The sequence below is a fragment of the Sus scrofa genome, chromosome 10, assembly GCF_054392235.1.
Source record: "Sus scrofa isolate SSC_HxYL_T2T_F1_AM1 chromosome 10, Sscrofa_HxYL_maternal_Yorkshire_Landrace_v2.0, whole genome shotgun sequence".
In the NCBI taxonomy this organism is placed as follows: Eukaryota; Metazoa; Chordata; class Mammalia; order Artiodactyla; family Suidae; genus Sus; species Sus scrofa.
This window is the reverse complement of record NC_139392.1, coordinates 61,742,126-61,757,396: the sequence shown is the minus strand read 5'-3', so window position 1 is coordinate 61,757,396 and position 15,271 is coordinate 61,742,126. Positions and strand designations below refer to the sequence as shown.

Below are 15,271 nucleotides of genomic sequence, written 5' to 3'. Positions count from 1 at the left end.
TCTTTCTTTTCCTACCTTCTCTTTTTTTTGGAAACATTTCAAAAAAAAAAAAAATGGTCTTACAATCAAGATGTGAACTGTGCAAAAAACATTAAAAGATATGTTTTGTTTGTGTATTTAAGTTGATGTATTTGTCACTTCAGATAATCCAGGTTTAATTCTCAGGGTTTGATGTTACTTGGTTGCCCAATTTGCTTTATTATTCTAATTCACCTTCATACTTTCTAGACACTTACTGTATAGAGTAACTTACAAATATTTTATTTTAAGTGAATGTCTATTGTGAGATTTAAAGTAGTGGAACATGATCTCTTTCCTCTTAAAAACATCTCTATATCAGCTAGTAAAAACAGATTTGGGGTGGGCTTGAATCCTGAAGTGCAAAAAAAAAAAAACCAGAGGATAATCAAGTGGCAAGGTTGTGATCTGAACTAGGGTTGATAGGCAGGGATGGAGAGAAGTGGATCACTTAAAACATACATTTGCAAAGCAGAATCAAGATGACGTAGAGGGACAACTCTTCCCTGAGGCTAGAATGCCCTTTCATCTCTTTATCTGGCTAATAATATTCTGCTTCCAAGCTTCCATACCCTGGAAGCCTACTCTCCTTTGCTCCTGCTGAGAAACGGTCTAAATGCCTTAGCGATGTGCCTTCATCTTTGGGAAGCAACACTCTCCAAGCATTTCTTTACTTGTTTATCATCCTCATGAGACTCTAAAGTGCTCATTGTCGAAAATCAACATATTCCATTTCTGTAATGCTAATGTCAAACAATTTTTTACCATGCACTGAGCTTATTAAATAAGAATATATATGTATTTGTCTTTTCTAGGGCCTCTTCCATGGCATATGAAGATTCCCAGGCTAGGGATCTAATTGGAGCCATAGCCACCGGCCTACGCCAGAGCCACAGCAGTGCGAGATCCGAGCTGCGTCTGCAACCTACACCACAGCTCATGGCAACGCTGAATCCTTAATCCACTGAGCAAGGCCAGGGATCGAACCCGCAACCTTATGGTTCCTAGTCAGATTCGTTAACCACTGCGCCACGACGGGAACTCCTGCATTAAACAGAATACTTAACTTTCAATGGCTTAAATATTTGATTTTTCTGTATAACAAGATGCATAGAAATGAATGTACACTGAAGTTCATTTGGTTGGCCCAAATATTAGGACCAGTCTATCCGTGACTTTATTCCCTTCATTATTGCAAATAGTCTCCCTGGCAGGAAACATTATATTTGGCTTCAAAAACAAATGATCTAGGACATCTGGAGACAAACTTTATCTTTTCTTTTTATCAGAAAAAATACAAAACACTTCAGAAATTCCCCAAAATGCCACCATCACCCTAATACCAAAACCAAAGATACTACCCAAAAAAGAAAATCACAGACTAATATCTTTGATAAATATTTCTCAAAATACTCATTTGTGATGCAAAAATTCTCAACAAAATTTTAGCAAACCAAATCCAACAACGCATAAAAACGATCATACACCACAACCAAAACAGTAATACTGAATTAGACAGAATTGCTTCCCAGAAACCCATAGGTTCAAGAGAGGCTAGGAAAGCAAGTATATGGCTTTTCTCTCTTCTCTATGAATGTGAGAAGGAAGAAGGACATTGGAAATTCTTAATAGCTGAGTGAGTCCACCATGGGTGATTTACCAGAGGCTCAAAACCATGTTTTAATAAATTATATGTTATTTAAATATATATATTTGAAGATTAGTAAATGCTAGATTAATAAAAGACTGATTAGTCTCTACTCTTTGATATAAAACTGCTCAAATTAAACACATTTAAAATATTCTTTTCTGTTGTAGATATTAACTCAAATTTGACAATTCTTATACAACTTAATTTTAAGACTTGTAGAGATCATGGTCTGTGCATTTACATGTGCCTATTTAATGAGCTTAGGTTGTCATAACAAAATACCATATACTAGGTGGTTTAAACAACAAAAATTATTTTCTCACAGTTCTGAAGGCTGGAAGTCAGAGATCTTGGTGTCAGCATGGTTGGGTTCTGATGAGAACTCTTTTCCTGGCTTGCCAGTGGCTACCTTCTCACAATGTCTTCATACACTGGAGAGGGACAGAGAGAGAGGAAAAAAATAAGAAAGGGAAAGAAAGGTTTCTTCTCTGTTTATGATGTCACAGTCCTATTAGATTAAAGCCTCACCCTTATGGATTCATTTAACTTTAAATACCTCCTATAGACCATCCCCCATCTCCAGACAGAGTTACAGTGGTGGGGATGTGTGTGTTAGGGACTCAACAAATGAATTTGGGGGCAACACAATTAAGTCCATAGCATCCATATAGCCAGCTAGCTGTTTTATATGATTTAAAAAAAAAAAAACAAAAACAATGACAACAATAAGAACAAACCAGTTTTTTAAGCCAGTGCATAAATATGTGCATTTAGATATCTGACATTGACTTACTGACTTTTCCATTCAAACACATTTATTTCAGAATGGTAAGATGAAATATATTGCTTGTCATTTCTTTCTTCTAATCTTGCCTTTTGAAGAGGAGACATCATTAATTTTGATGAATCTAAGTTACCGATTTTTGAGAGGTCATGCTTATGATTTCGTATTAAAGGAATCTTTGCCTTACTAATATCACGAAAATATCCTCCTATATAATCTTCTAAATGTTTCACAGTTTTAGGTTTTCCACTAGGCCAGTATTGACTAAGTTTTTACATATGGTACAGATATGGATCAAAGCTATGTATTATGTATGTTTGTATGTATGTATGTGCATATTTGTTTATCTATCCAACTATGTATTTATGTCAAATTGATCCAGCACAATTGTGGCAAAATTTGCCTATTGTTGATTATTACAGTAATGTTGACCTCAAAGAAGGAGTTAGGAAGTACTTCTTCTTCTTCTTCAATTTTCTCTAGAGTTTATATGGAATTGATATTAATTCTTCTTTAAAATGTCATAGATGTTACCAGTGAAGCCATCTGGACCTGGACCTATCTTTTCAACGATTAATATAGAGATACTTATTCAGCTGAACTATTTTTTTTCTTTGTTTGCTTTTAGGGATGCACCTGCAGCATAAGAAGTTCCCAGGCTAGGGGTCTAATTGGAGCTGCAGCTGCCAGCCTGCACCAGAGCCACAGCAATGCAAGATCCAAGCTACATCTGCAACCTACACCACAGCTCACGGCAACACTGGATCCTCAACCCACTGAGCAAGGCCAGGGATTTAACCTGCATCCTCATGGATACTAGTCAGGTTTGGTACCCCTAAGCCACGACAGGAACTCCCATCAGGTAATCTATTCTTTAGTGAGTTTTCAGTTTGTCATTTTTGAAGAATTTGGCCATTTTATAAAACTTGTCAAATTTGTTGGCATAAACATATTGACAATATTCCATTAATATATTTTCAATAGTAACGGAATTTGCAGGATTTTTATCTCTCTCATTTCTTATGTTAGTAACATGTTTCTTCTCTATTTTTCCTGGTTAACTTAATTATAGGTTTATCAATTTAAATTCTTGTCTAGAAGAATACACTTTTGGTTTCATTGATTTTATTATTTTTCTGTTTTGTATTTCCATATTATCATCTATAATTTACCCTCTACTGATTACTTAAGGCATAATTTTACATTTTATAACTTTTAAATTGAATAAAATCAGTTTGACCTCCTTTCCTTTTACATTATAGCCATCCAATGCTATAAATTTTATTCAATTTAATGCTCTATCTGTATCCCTCATATTTTTGTATGTAGTATTTGTATTTTCACTAAGCTAGATATATTTTCTAGTCATTATTTTGATTGCTTTTCTGACCTATCAGTTTAAAAGTCTACTATTTAGTTTTCAAATACTTGATAATTTTTAAAAATTTTTTTCTGTCATTCATTTCTAATTATCACCAAATGGTCTTAAAACATGCTTTCTGTGATTTGGTTTCATGGAATTTTATTTCAGTTTGCTTTATGATCCAGAAAGGTCCATCTTGGTAAATTTACTTTTCCATACTTTAAAATAATTCATATTCTGTGGTTGTTAGGTATCATGTCATGAAGTAAAAATTATTATAAGATGGCAAAGCATTTATAATTATCATGTTCCTATGATGAATTAACTTATGACTCATATTAAATAAACCTCTTCACACTTGGTAAAATTTTTGCAAGGAATTCTGTTTTGACTGTCGGTAATGTAATCACCCCAGACTTCTTTGATTTGCATTAGCATAGTATTCCTTTTTATTATTATTATTCTACTTTTAACCTATTGGGTGTGTTTATCTTTAAAATAGTTTTCTTTTTGGCAGTGTATATCTTTTTCTTGGGTTTTATCTATTGAACAACTTCTTCCTCTTAACTGAGATATTTAAATTGTGTACCTTTAGTGTAAACATTAATATAAGTGTATCCTTGTACATATAATATTGTCAGTTGCTTTATATTTATCCTATTTGTTTGATCTTCTCAAGACTTCTTCACTTACTTCTTCTTATGAAGAAACAAAGGATATAGATGTACTCATGTGGATATCTCTCTCCTGTTCTGTCAATATGTTATTAGCCACATGATTCATATGGCCACTGAGTACTTGAAGTGTAAGCAGTATATACTCAAAAATTTCAAAGACTTAGAAAAAAGTGAAATATCTTATTTTCTAAATGTATTATATAGTTAAATGATAATTTTTGATGTGAAGGATTAAATGAATTACATTACTAAAATTTATTCTGCTTGTTTATTTTTAACTTATTTTATTTTATTTTTATTTTATTTTTTTTTTTGTCTTTTTGCTATTTCTTGGGCCGCTCCCGCGGCATATGGAGGTTCCCAGGCTAGGGGTCCAATCGGAGCTATAGTCTCCGGCCTAATCCAGAGTCACAGCAACGCGGGATCCGAGCCGTGTCTGCAACCTACACCACAGCTCACGGCAACGCTGGATCGTTAACCCACTGAGGAAGCGCAGGGACCAAACCCGCAATCTCATGGTTCCTAGTCGGATTCGTTAACCACTGCGCCACGACGGGAACTCCTATTTTTAACTTTTTAAAGTGGCTTCTAGGAAATTTAAATTACATGTGTGGCTCACATTATACTCTCTCTAATAGATAGCACTACCTTAGATCAGGATACAGCAAAACTATTTTTTATAAACCACCAGATAATGAACATTTGGCTTTGTAGAACTAGTCTCTGCTGAACTTTGCAATCCTGGCATTGTATTAGGAAAGCATCCTTAGACAACAAATAATAAATGGAAGTGGCTGTGCTACAAAACAACTCTATATACAAAATTTGGGAGAGAGAGGGTTTGGCTTATGGGCCTTGTTTTGGTGCCCTTTTGATACAAAAATTTTGAGAATTGAAGTTATGTATAATTTACAGTCAAGGAACAGAAAGATAAAAGCTTTATCCTCTGATGATATTGAAGGCTATAATAGCAGTCCTTGATCAACAATATTTTAGGTATGACAAAAATAAACTACTATCTCAGTTATGCCTCCGTTTTTAACATATATGTGGCTAAATCTAGTTACATTTATATGTCATGATTCCGTTATATGATTCTGCAAGTTTAAAATTTATAAAATTCATCAGTCCATCCTCAGTCCAAAATTGGCCACTTTCATGTTCATATCACTTTCATATAGCTAACTAATATCTACCTAACTTTTCTTATTATCTTTCTATTATACTTTCAACCAGTATCTAGCAGGTTTACTTTGTATTAAGCTAGTATTTATAAATTCTAATGGAGTAAATAAAGATTAATATAATGTGCAAAAAATATGTATCACCAAAGTTTCTACATCTGAGGAATCAACCTCAGTGAGCAAGGAAAAAGAAAGCCAAAAAGTTCATTACTCATAATCCTATTACTTTTCTTCACAGCTATCATCTTTATGAAAAATTACCCCATTAAATATGGTAAATCAAAGTAATTCATCAGTTAATGTGTTGTTTCGTATGCTGATTATGAGATGAAATGTCACAATTGATTCTATTTTTTAACCCTAGTTACTTATACCAATTGTATGACTTTTTGTTAAATTTGTATTTCATGCCTCTTAACATTAGATGACTTGGAAATTCTGGCCAGCTTATCTGATGATGGATAAAGTCAGGTCCAACATTTTCTCCATAATATAGCAGAAAATTAAGTAGGACTTAAATGATGTATAAATTACCACAATTTTGTGTGGAGTTAATGCTAACAGGACTTTTATGGAATGCCAGAAAAACTCTAGAATAAAAAGATTTACCTCAGAGTTCCATTATGGTGCAATGGGTTAGGCTGAGGATAAGGTGTTATTACTGCAGTGGCTTGAGTTGTTGCTGTGGCATGTATTCGACCCTGACCCAGGAACTTCCACACGCCATGGGCACAGTTAAAAATAAAAAAAAAAAAAAGGATTTATCTCTTTTCACAAACAAAGAAACAATCAAATCATCCTGGAGCTCTTTTTCAATGTGTAAATCTGAAAAATCCAACAGTCTATATTATGAAACTAATGTGAAGCCAGGACAATACCCTTGGGAATAAGGTTCAAAAGAAGAGAGAGGCAAGTAGTTTAAATAGAAACAAATTCAACTCATTGCACCACAATTTGCTCATCTTCAGTCCTCGCTATCCCCTTGCATTCTAGAAATTTTTATCCCACTATATTCTTTGTATGTAGATTAAAACAACAACAACAACAACAACCGTATCAGGAAGGCTGAGAACATATCCAATGTTGCTGAACTGAATGTAGATTTAAATTCAAGTTTGGTTGATGTGAGAACTGATACTTTGACAACGATATCCAAGACTGTAGATGATCGATATGGCTTTCTGTGAATTATAATCTCCTCTAGAAAAAAGAATTGCTTTCAACACCAGTGAAGAAAGAATAAATTGTCCAGTTGTCACTGCCTGCATGGCAGTGGTGTCAGTGAACTTATATATGAAAACACACCCAGTGGGTTTTCTAAGTTGCTAGCAGTCAGCAAGAGCAAAGATAAATGTGACATCTGTAATACTCAACTCATTTTTCCCTTGTCATGGCTTTTTGATTATAGTTTCAAATATTGCCAGTACACAACTGGATTCAATTGGTTTCTTAACCTCAGGGTTAAACCTCAGGGATATACTCTTCATTAAAATCTGTTTTCAATGGTTTCAGGCTTCTCTCCTGGTTGATTATGCCACAATATATATTTTTCTGAAAAAAACATTTTCATGTTCTTTGAAAAAAATCAAAATGATGCTTTCAAGTGCTCAACAGAGTTAATAACAATGAATTGACTCCAAATAAATGTCACTGAGGAAAATTTGTAGCCGTCATCACCATCAGTTGAAATACAAAAAAGCCCACTCCATCATTATTCTTTTAATACACACAAAGACACACACACACACTCTCAAGTCAACCAGTTCAGAATGGGCTCTAGACACTGCTATAGTCTTTTTTTTTTTTCTTTTCTTTCTTTTTTTTTTTTTTTTTGGTAACAATGACAAGAACCAAAAGAAAAACCTTTGTGGTTAAGTCCTAATGCTGCAGTGAACACTGGGGTACATATACCTTTTAGAATTAGGGTTTTCGTTTTCTTCAGATAAACACTCAGAAGTGGAATTGCTAAATGGTAGTTCTAATTTTAATTTTTGAAGAAACTCCATACTGTTATCTATAGAGGTTGTAGCAACTGACATTCCCACCAGCAGTGCATGAAGCTTCTTTTTTTCATATCCTCACCAACACTTGTTATATCTTATCATTTTGATAAGTTATTCTGACTGATATTAGGTGATATTTCATTGTAATTTTGATTTGCATTTCTCTGATGATAAGTGATGTTGAGCAACTTTTCAAGTACCTGTTAACCATTTTTCTATCTTAGGATATTCAGATCCTCTGCTCATTTTTCAGTGGACTTTTATATATTTTGATATTTAACTATATGATTTCTTCATATATTTTTGATATCAGTTCTTTATCAGATAGAGGAATACATTGGAGATATTGAGGGCTGGGTTCTAGACCACTACGGAAAAGCAAATTAGCAATAAAGTGAGTCACATGAATTTTTTATTTTTTCAGTGCATACAAAAGTTATGTTTATACTCTGCTTTGGTCTCTTAAGTGTTTGATGGTATTATATCTAAAACAACAATGTACATAACTTAAAAATTCTTTCTTGCTAAAAAATGCTATTCATTATCTGAACTTTCAGTGAGTCATAGAAGTAACATCAAAGATCAATGATTACAGATCACCAAAACTAATATAATAATAACAAAAATGTTTGAAATGTTGTGAGAGTTATCAAAATGTAACACTGAGGCATGACGTAAGCAAATGCTTTTAGAAAAAAGATGCTAATAGATCTTTATGCTGATAGATCCACACAGGGTTGCCACAATTTGTAAAAAACAGACTATCTGTGGAGTACAGTAAAATGAGGTATGCTGGTCTATCGTTTTCATACATTGCCCCCATGTAGTTTGTCTTTTCTTTTTTTGATGGCTGCCTTTGCTGCTCAAATACTTTTTAGTTTGATGTAGTCTCATTTGTTTACCTTAGCTTTATGCACCCTAGAGTTTATTGCAACATTATTTACAATAACCAAAATATGGAAGCTATCTAAGCATCCATCAATGGATAAACGGGCCTGTTGGCTATCTGTATATCTTCTTTGGAGAAATGTCTATTCAGGTCTTTTGCCCATTTTTCAACTGGATTGATTTTTCTGTTGTTTGTTTTTGCTGTTAAGTTGTATAAGTTGTTTGTATATTTTAGAGATTAAGTCCTTGTCAGTTGCATCGCTTGAAGCTATTTTCTCCCACTCAGTAGGCTGTCTTTTTGTTTTTTATGGTGTCCTTCGCTGTGCAAAAGCTTGTCAGTTTGATAAGGTCCCACTGGTTTATTTTTGCCTTTTTTTCTGTTGCCTTGGGAGACTGACCTAAGAAAACATTTGTACAGTTGATGTCAGAGAATGTTTTGTCTGCTTTTTCTTCTAGGAGTTTGATGGTGTCTTGTCTTAAATTTAAGTCTTTAAGCCATTTTGAGTTTATTTTTCTGCATAGTGTGAGGGTTTGTTCTAGTTTCATTGACTTACATGCAGCTGTCCAGTTTTCCCAGCACCACTTGCTGAAAAGAAGTAAGAAAGAGAAAGACAAATACCATATATCACTTATACCTGGAATTTAACATATGGTACATATGAACCTTTCCACAGAAAAGAAACTCATAGACTTGGAGAACACACTTGTGGTTGCCAAGGGGGAGGGGGAGGGAGTTGGATGGACTGGGAGTCTGGGGTTAATAGATGCAAACTATTGCATTTGGAGTGGATAAGAAATGAGATTCTGCTGTATAGTACAGGGAACTATACCTAGTCACTTATGATGGAACATGATGGAGGATAATGTGAGAAAAAGAATACACACACACACACACACACACACATACATGTGTGACTGGGTCACTTAGCAGTAGAGTAGAAATTGACAGACCACTGTAAACCAACTATAATGAAAAAATAAAAATCATTAAAAATAAAATATAGAAAATAGAGAAATGGGTAAAGAAATGTATTTATAGTGGAATATTACTCATCCATAAAAATGAATGAAATCTTGCCTGGGGGCAGGGAGAGGGTGGGACTGGGAGCTTGGGGTTAACAGATGCAAACTATTGCTTTTGGAATGGATTAACTGTGAGATCCTGCTGTATAGCACTGAGAACTATGTCTAGATACTTACAACAGAGCATGACAATGGGAGAAAAAATTATGTATACATGTATGTGTAACTGGGTCCCCATGCTTTACAGTGGAGGAAAAAAAAGTGTGTTGTGGGAAATAACAATAAAAAAAAATCTTGCCATATGTGACAGCATGGATGGACCTAGAATATAGTTTGCTAGATAAGAAAGAGATAAAGACAGATACTGTAATATTGCACTTAAATATGGAATCTAAAAAACAAGACAGATGATGAAACCTAACAAAACAGAAACAGACCCACTGATACAGAGAACAAACTGTTGGTTGCCAGAGGGGAGGGGTAGGGAGATGGGAAAAATAGGCAAAGGGGACTAAGAGGAACAGACTTATAGTTATGAAATAAATAAGTCATAGGATGTAATGTTCAGTATATAGAATATAGTCAATAATACTGTAAAAACTTTGTATGGTGACATGGTAACTAGACTTAACATGGAAGTCATGTCATAGTGTATAAAAACATTGAATCACTATGTTGTACACCTGAAACTAATACAATATTGTAATTATACTTCAGTTAAAGTAAGTCTTAATTCTGAATCTGTATCACTCTCATGACTTCTCCTTCCTTTATAACATTCTGGGTTCAAGCTTATCTTTAATAAGCCATCCATCAACTCCATCCACAGTGACCACCTGCCTTTGTCAATAGTAGGTACTTTTGTTCCTTTTTATTAGATATGTATTTAAGTCCCTTTATTCACTAGAGGAATTCTAAGTTACACTATAGAAATTAATGAATTCAAATGTATACATAGGGAAAATGTGCTGCCTTGTGGGACACATTGGCTTTGACAAAATTCCTGATTTAGACAGATTAACTGAGAGAAGGATGGCACCTAACTTGACACACCAAGAAAATAAAAGCCTCATCCCTCCTCTCAGTCAAAACATCCCATGTGGTACATACACACCTGAAAGCATGTGCGTCCCTCTCTATGTATACTCTACAGTATCTCGTTATTACTTAAACTAGTTTTTTTTTTTTTTAAATATTTGCCTTTTGAATGAAAGTGATGCTTTCCAGAAGGAAAAGAAGCAGGAAATCAAAACCATTTAAAGTCTAAGTCTCCTTCAATTATTATCAAACAGACTGAAACAGTAATAAATTGGGGTGCCAAATTCTGATGAACTGAATACTTAGGAAGGAGGTCTGAATATCCATTGGAATAAAAGACCTGTTCATATATTAATATTTTACCAAAGTTCAGGGAACTGGGGTGCTGATATCTAAGAAGGTTAATACAATACCTAACAGCCTAAGGAAGTTGGTGAGTTCAAGAACTGCATAAAAGGCAATATAAATCTGGATTTATGGGTTTTAAATAATCACCAAGTAGGAATCCCTCTCAGAAGAGTTTGGCAATTTTATTCATTCTTACTGTGGTGTAACTGTTTGCCTGAAAATGAAGACCATACTTTTAGGTTTCTGTTAGATTAAGGACAGCAGAATAACTTCTAAAATCTACCAGCAAGCACAAAGCTTGGTTAATAGGCATCTCATGACAATAACGACAAAGGCTGGTAGAAGCTGGGAATTTCTTATGCTGTAAATATTGATTATTCGAACAACCTGTTTTTCATGTTGGTAGCTATCTAGTACTCCCAGTGCCAGTACAAGATGTTTTTTTTTGTTTGTTTGTTTATTTGTTTGTTTGTTTTTAAGACACCCGTCAGATTTGAAACACAGGTACTGGTCTCACCCAAATAGAAAATTAAAACAATGGTAAGGGAAATTCTAAAGTAAAAGAGATAAAGCAGATGAAGACAATAATTGTTTTGGTTCCCTGGAGAATTGAATGGGCATGGAGGGACTTCAAAATGCTTGGCGCTCTATAAGCCCTGCACGATCTTACTAGTTCAAAACATCATTTCAGTATTTGATGAATGGCCCCACCCATTTGATGAGTGAAAATGAATATTTAGCCATGTAAGGAAAAGTGTTGGGACTCTGTAGGAGTTTTCTAGATTTTTTTTTTACTTGAAAGCATATTTTTACCAATCAAAACTTACACATATTAGGCTGTGCCATTAGCTATACAGATTAATTATATATATATATATTTCATAATATATATTTCATGTTTTATATTTATAAAATATAAAAATATTTGTAAATTTTTATATGGATTATATATACACATTATATATATAATTTATCTGTAATATCTGGATTACACATACATAAAAATTAATTTCTAAATCAAATTAAACCATTTCTATAGACCAGGAGCATTGTATTATTAAAATTATGTGGCCAATTATGAAAATTTGGATGGAGTATTATTTCCCAATCACAGGTTTGATCTAGGAATCTGGCCTGGCTAGTTAAAAGCTCTTAGTCAAGTTACTTAAACCATCTGTGGCTTTGTTCCCCTCTATAAAAAGAATGTTTATTTTGGAGGATTATTGTAGGATTAAATAAGATAAAAATAGCAAGCGCAAGGCATTCATAATGTACCAAGCTCTGCTTCTGCATTACTTCATTAAATTGTCATAGAAACTCTATGAGGTAGATTTTATTATTAACCTCACGAACAAACGGTTCAATTAAGGCACAGAAAAGTGAAATAACTTCCCCAAGGTCCCATAGTATGTGATAAAGCCTGGATTCATGAGCCTAGGCAGTGTAGCTCCAAACTACATATCTTCAAGCACTACGCTTGTTGTTTCTATCAAAAAAGACATGTAAGTTCCTAGTACAATGCCTTATCCAAAATAAATTCTCAAGTGGTAACCGTTATTATTCTTACAAGTTAATACACTGTAATTTTTAAGTTAGTATAACTTTTTGAGAAGCAACATTTCAACACAGCTTCTAGTTTCAGCTCCAACATTTACATAAAGAACTTAGAAGTCCTTACTCCTATTCCTACAGTAAGAAAAGGAAGAGAAAAATGTCACTGAAAATCCATGACTTTTCCTGGACTCTTCAGGTGACTGAGGTCACAGGGCAAGCCACTGCCCTGAAATCTGGAGCGACAAAGAAATCCAGAATTACAGTTGCGATCTGGTTATTAAAGAAGTCTATAGAGTCATAAACTGCTAGCAATATTTAAATGGAAATGCTCTTAATGAATTGCTGGAGGCTAGTGTGCACTGACTTGAGAGTGACAAACTCCTGGGGCTTTCTAATGGAAAGAGAGAAACAGAAGCAACCCTCAGCTAAGCTACCTACTACCACCAAAGTTTCCTAAGACAGGTACATTAAAGGATACCCCAGTCAAAGAAATGCTTTCTATGTGGGACTTCATTGTTTTGAATAATAGGTCACAGCATGTGAAAGCCCTTCTATAAAATGTGTACCAAGTCTTGAAAAGAAGGTAAGCTCTAGGGTTTTTATTTCCTCCTAAATATACCTGCAATGTTAAGAATGAAAACTTTAAAGAACTCAAAACTGCTTTATGTTTTATAATGTGGGAAGTGTTTTGAACTCAGTGACTATTTACTATATCATAGCCTGTGATGTATTCTGCTCTCACATTTTAAGGGGTGGCATGATCCATTACTATTCTAATTTTTTGTTGTTGTTTGTTTGTTCTTTTGTGGTTTTTTTTTTTTTTTTTTTTTTTTTTTTTAAGGGCTGCACCTTTGGCATATGTAAGTTCCCTGGCTAGGGTCAAATTGGAGCTGCAGGTGCCAGCCTACACTGCAGCCATAGCAATGCAGGATCCAAGCTGCATCTGCCACCAACACCAAAACTCATGGCAATGCTGGATCCCCAACCCACTGAGCAAGGCCAGGGACCAAACCTGCATCCTCATGGATACAAGTTGGATTCCTTACTGCTGAGTCATTATAGGAACTCCCTATCATAATTGTTTTAATTAAGCAGTCAATGCTATCCTAGCATTTCATCTTAATTATATATACCAAAAGGTAGACTTATTTTGCATATGTAAACTAATGAGTTGTCAAAACGAAAGTAGATTGCATTCTGCACATAAAGTCTTTAATTTTCTCTTTAGAATTCTTAGGGAGTTCCCATTGTGGATCAGTGGTAACAAACCCAACTAGTATGAATGAGGATGCAGGTTCAATCCCTGGCTTAACTTCAGTGGGTTAAGGATCTGGTGGTGATCTGAGAGCTATGGTGTAGGTTGCAGATTTAGCATTGCTGTAGCTGTGGCATAGGCCAGCAGATGTAGCTCTGATTTGACCCCTAGCCTGGGAACTTTCATATGCTGCAGGTGCAGCCCTAAAAAGCAAAAAAAAAAAAAAAAAAAAAAAAAAAAAAAAGAAGAAGAAGAAGAATCCTTAGGAATGATATTTAAATAAAAATAAATTAATACTCAAATAGAATATTTTCATTAAAAATATGAATGTAGACTAAAGTCTCTTATCTTAAACATAATCAAGAGTACAGGAGTTCCCGTCATGGCTCAGTGGTTAACGAATCCGACTAGGAACCATGACGTTGTGGGTTCAATCCCTAGCCTTGCTCAGTGGGTTAACGGCATTGCCGTGAGCTGTGGTGTAGGTCGCAGATGCGGCTCAGATCCTGCTTTGCTGTGGCTCTGGTGTAGGCCGACTGCTACAGCTCCGATTGGACCCCTAGCCTGGGAACCTCCATATGCTGCGGAAGTGGCCCAAGAAATGGCAAAAAGACAAACAAACAAACAAAAACGACTACAAAAAATATTTTATTGATGTTATCTGAAACAGCAGAATTCCTACTGCCTCTAACCTGTAAAGTTAAACATGACTGAGGCGGAGGGCAGAATACTGGATTTGAAACTGGAAATTCTGGGCTTGCATATAAATCCATCATAGATTTTTCTTATTATGATTTTTAAGCACATAACCTTTATAAACTGCATCCACCAATTACAAAATGGGAAGAGTGAGTCCACATCAATGTTGATATCTTAACTATTATAAGAATATTATAATATGATGTAAGTAATAGAACATTATAAATTAACTTCTAGGCCATCTTTGACATGTTTACATAGAAACCTACACTATCCTTTCTGTTTGCAGGGTTAACATCAAAGCAAGTTCCAGAAAGATCATTATATCCTTGATATATCCTATCCAAACAAACAGGGTGGAGGTGAAAGTGCAAACCAAAGATAAAAGATGCACACTTCCTTAGAAAATATGAAGTCCCCCCCCTTTTTTTTCACTTGCCAAGGAATCGTTACATGCCAACCTTTTTTATGTGGGTAATTGAGTTTTATTTTAGTTAGAAATTATGTTTTCACTGTTTTATTGCTTTAAATTAAAATCACTCTCTTTCCTCAAGCCTTTATTGTCCTAAAAAATTAACAGAGAAGTGAGAAACATGTATTCTGCTTTTTATAACTGTACACATTATATGTATCCTATTATCAGGGAAAATATGCACTTGGAACTTTAATGGAGGAAACTACTAGTCTTTCCTCAAACAAAAAGTCTTCCAAAACCACTCCAAGATAACAGAGAACTCCTCACACATATTTCATGCAATGTTATTCTTGAGTATTCTACCAATCCAA

General features: G+C 34.5%; 1 protein-coding gene across 2 annotated transcripts in view; it reads right to left on the bottom strand.

Annotated features, from left to right (window-relative positions):
* LOC110255677 (uncharacterized) overlaps positions 1-15,271 on the bottom strand; it is a 1,749,062-nt gene that overhangs the window by 1,292,189 nt on the left and 441,602 nt on the right. For both annotated transcript variants that reach the window (XR_014817781.1, XR_014817783.1), the window contains one exon: positions 1,993-2,100. The gene's annotated coding sequence lies outside the window, so the exon portion shown is untranslated. The remainder of the gene's footprint in view (positions 1-1,992; positions 2,101-15,271) is intronic.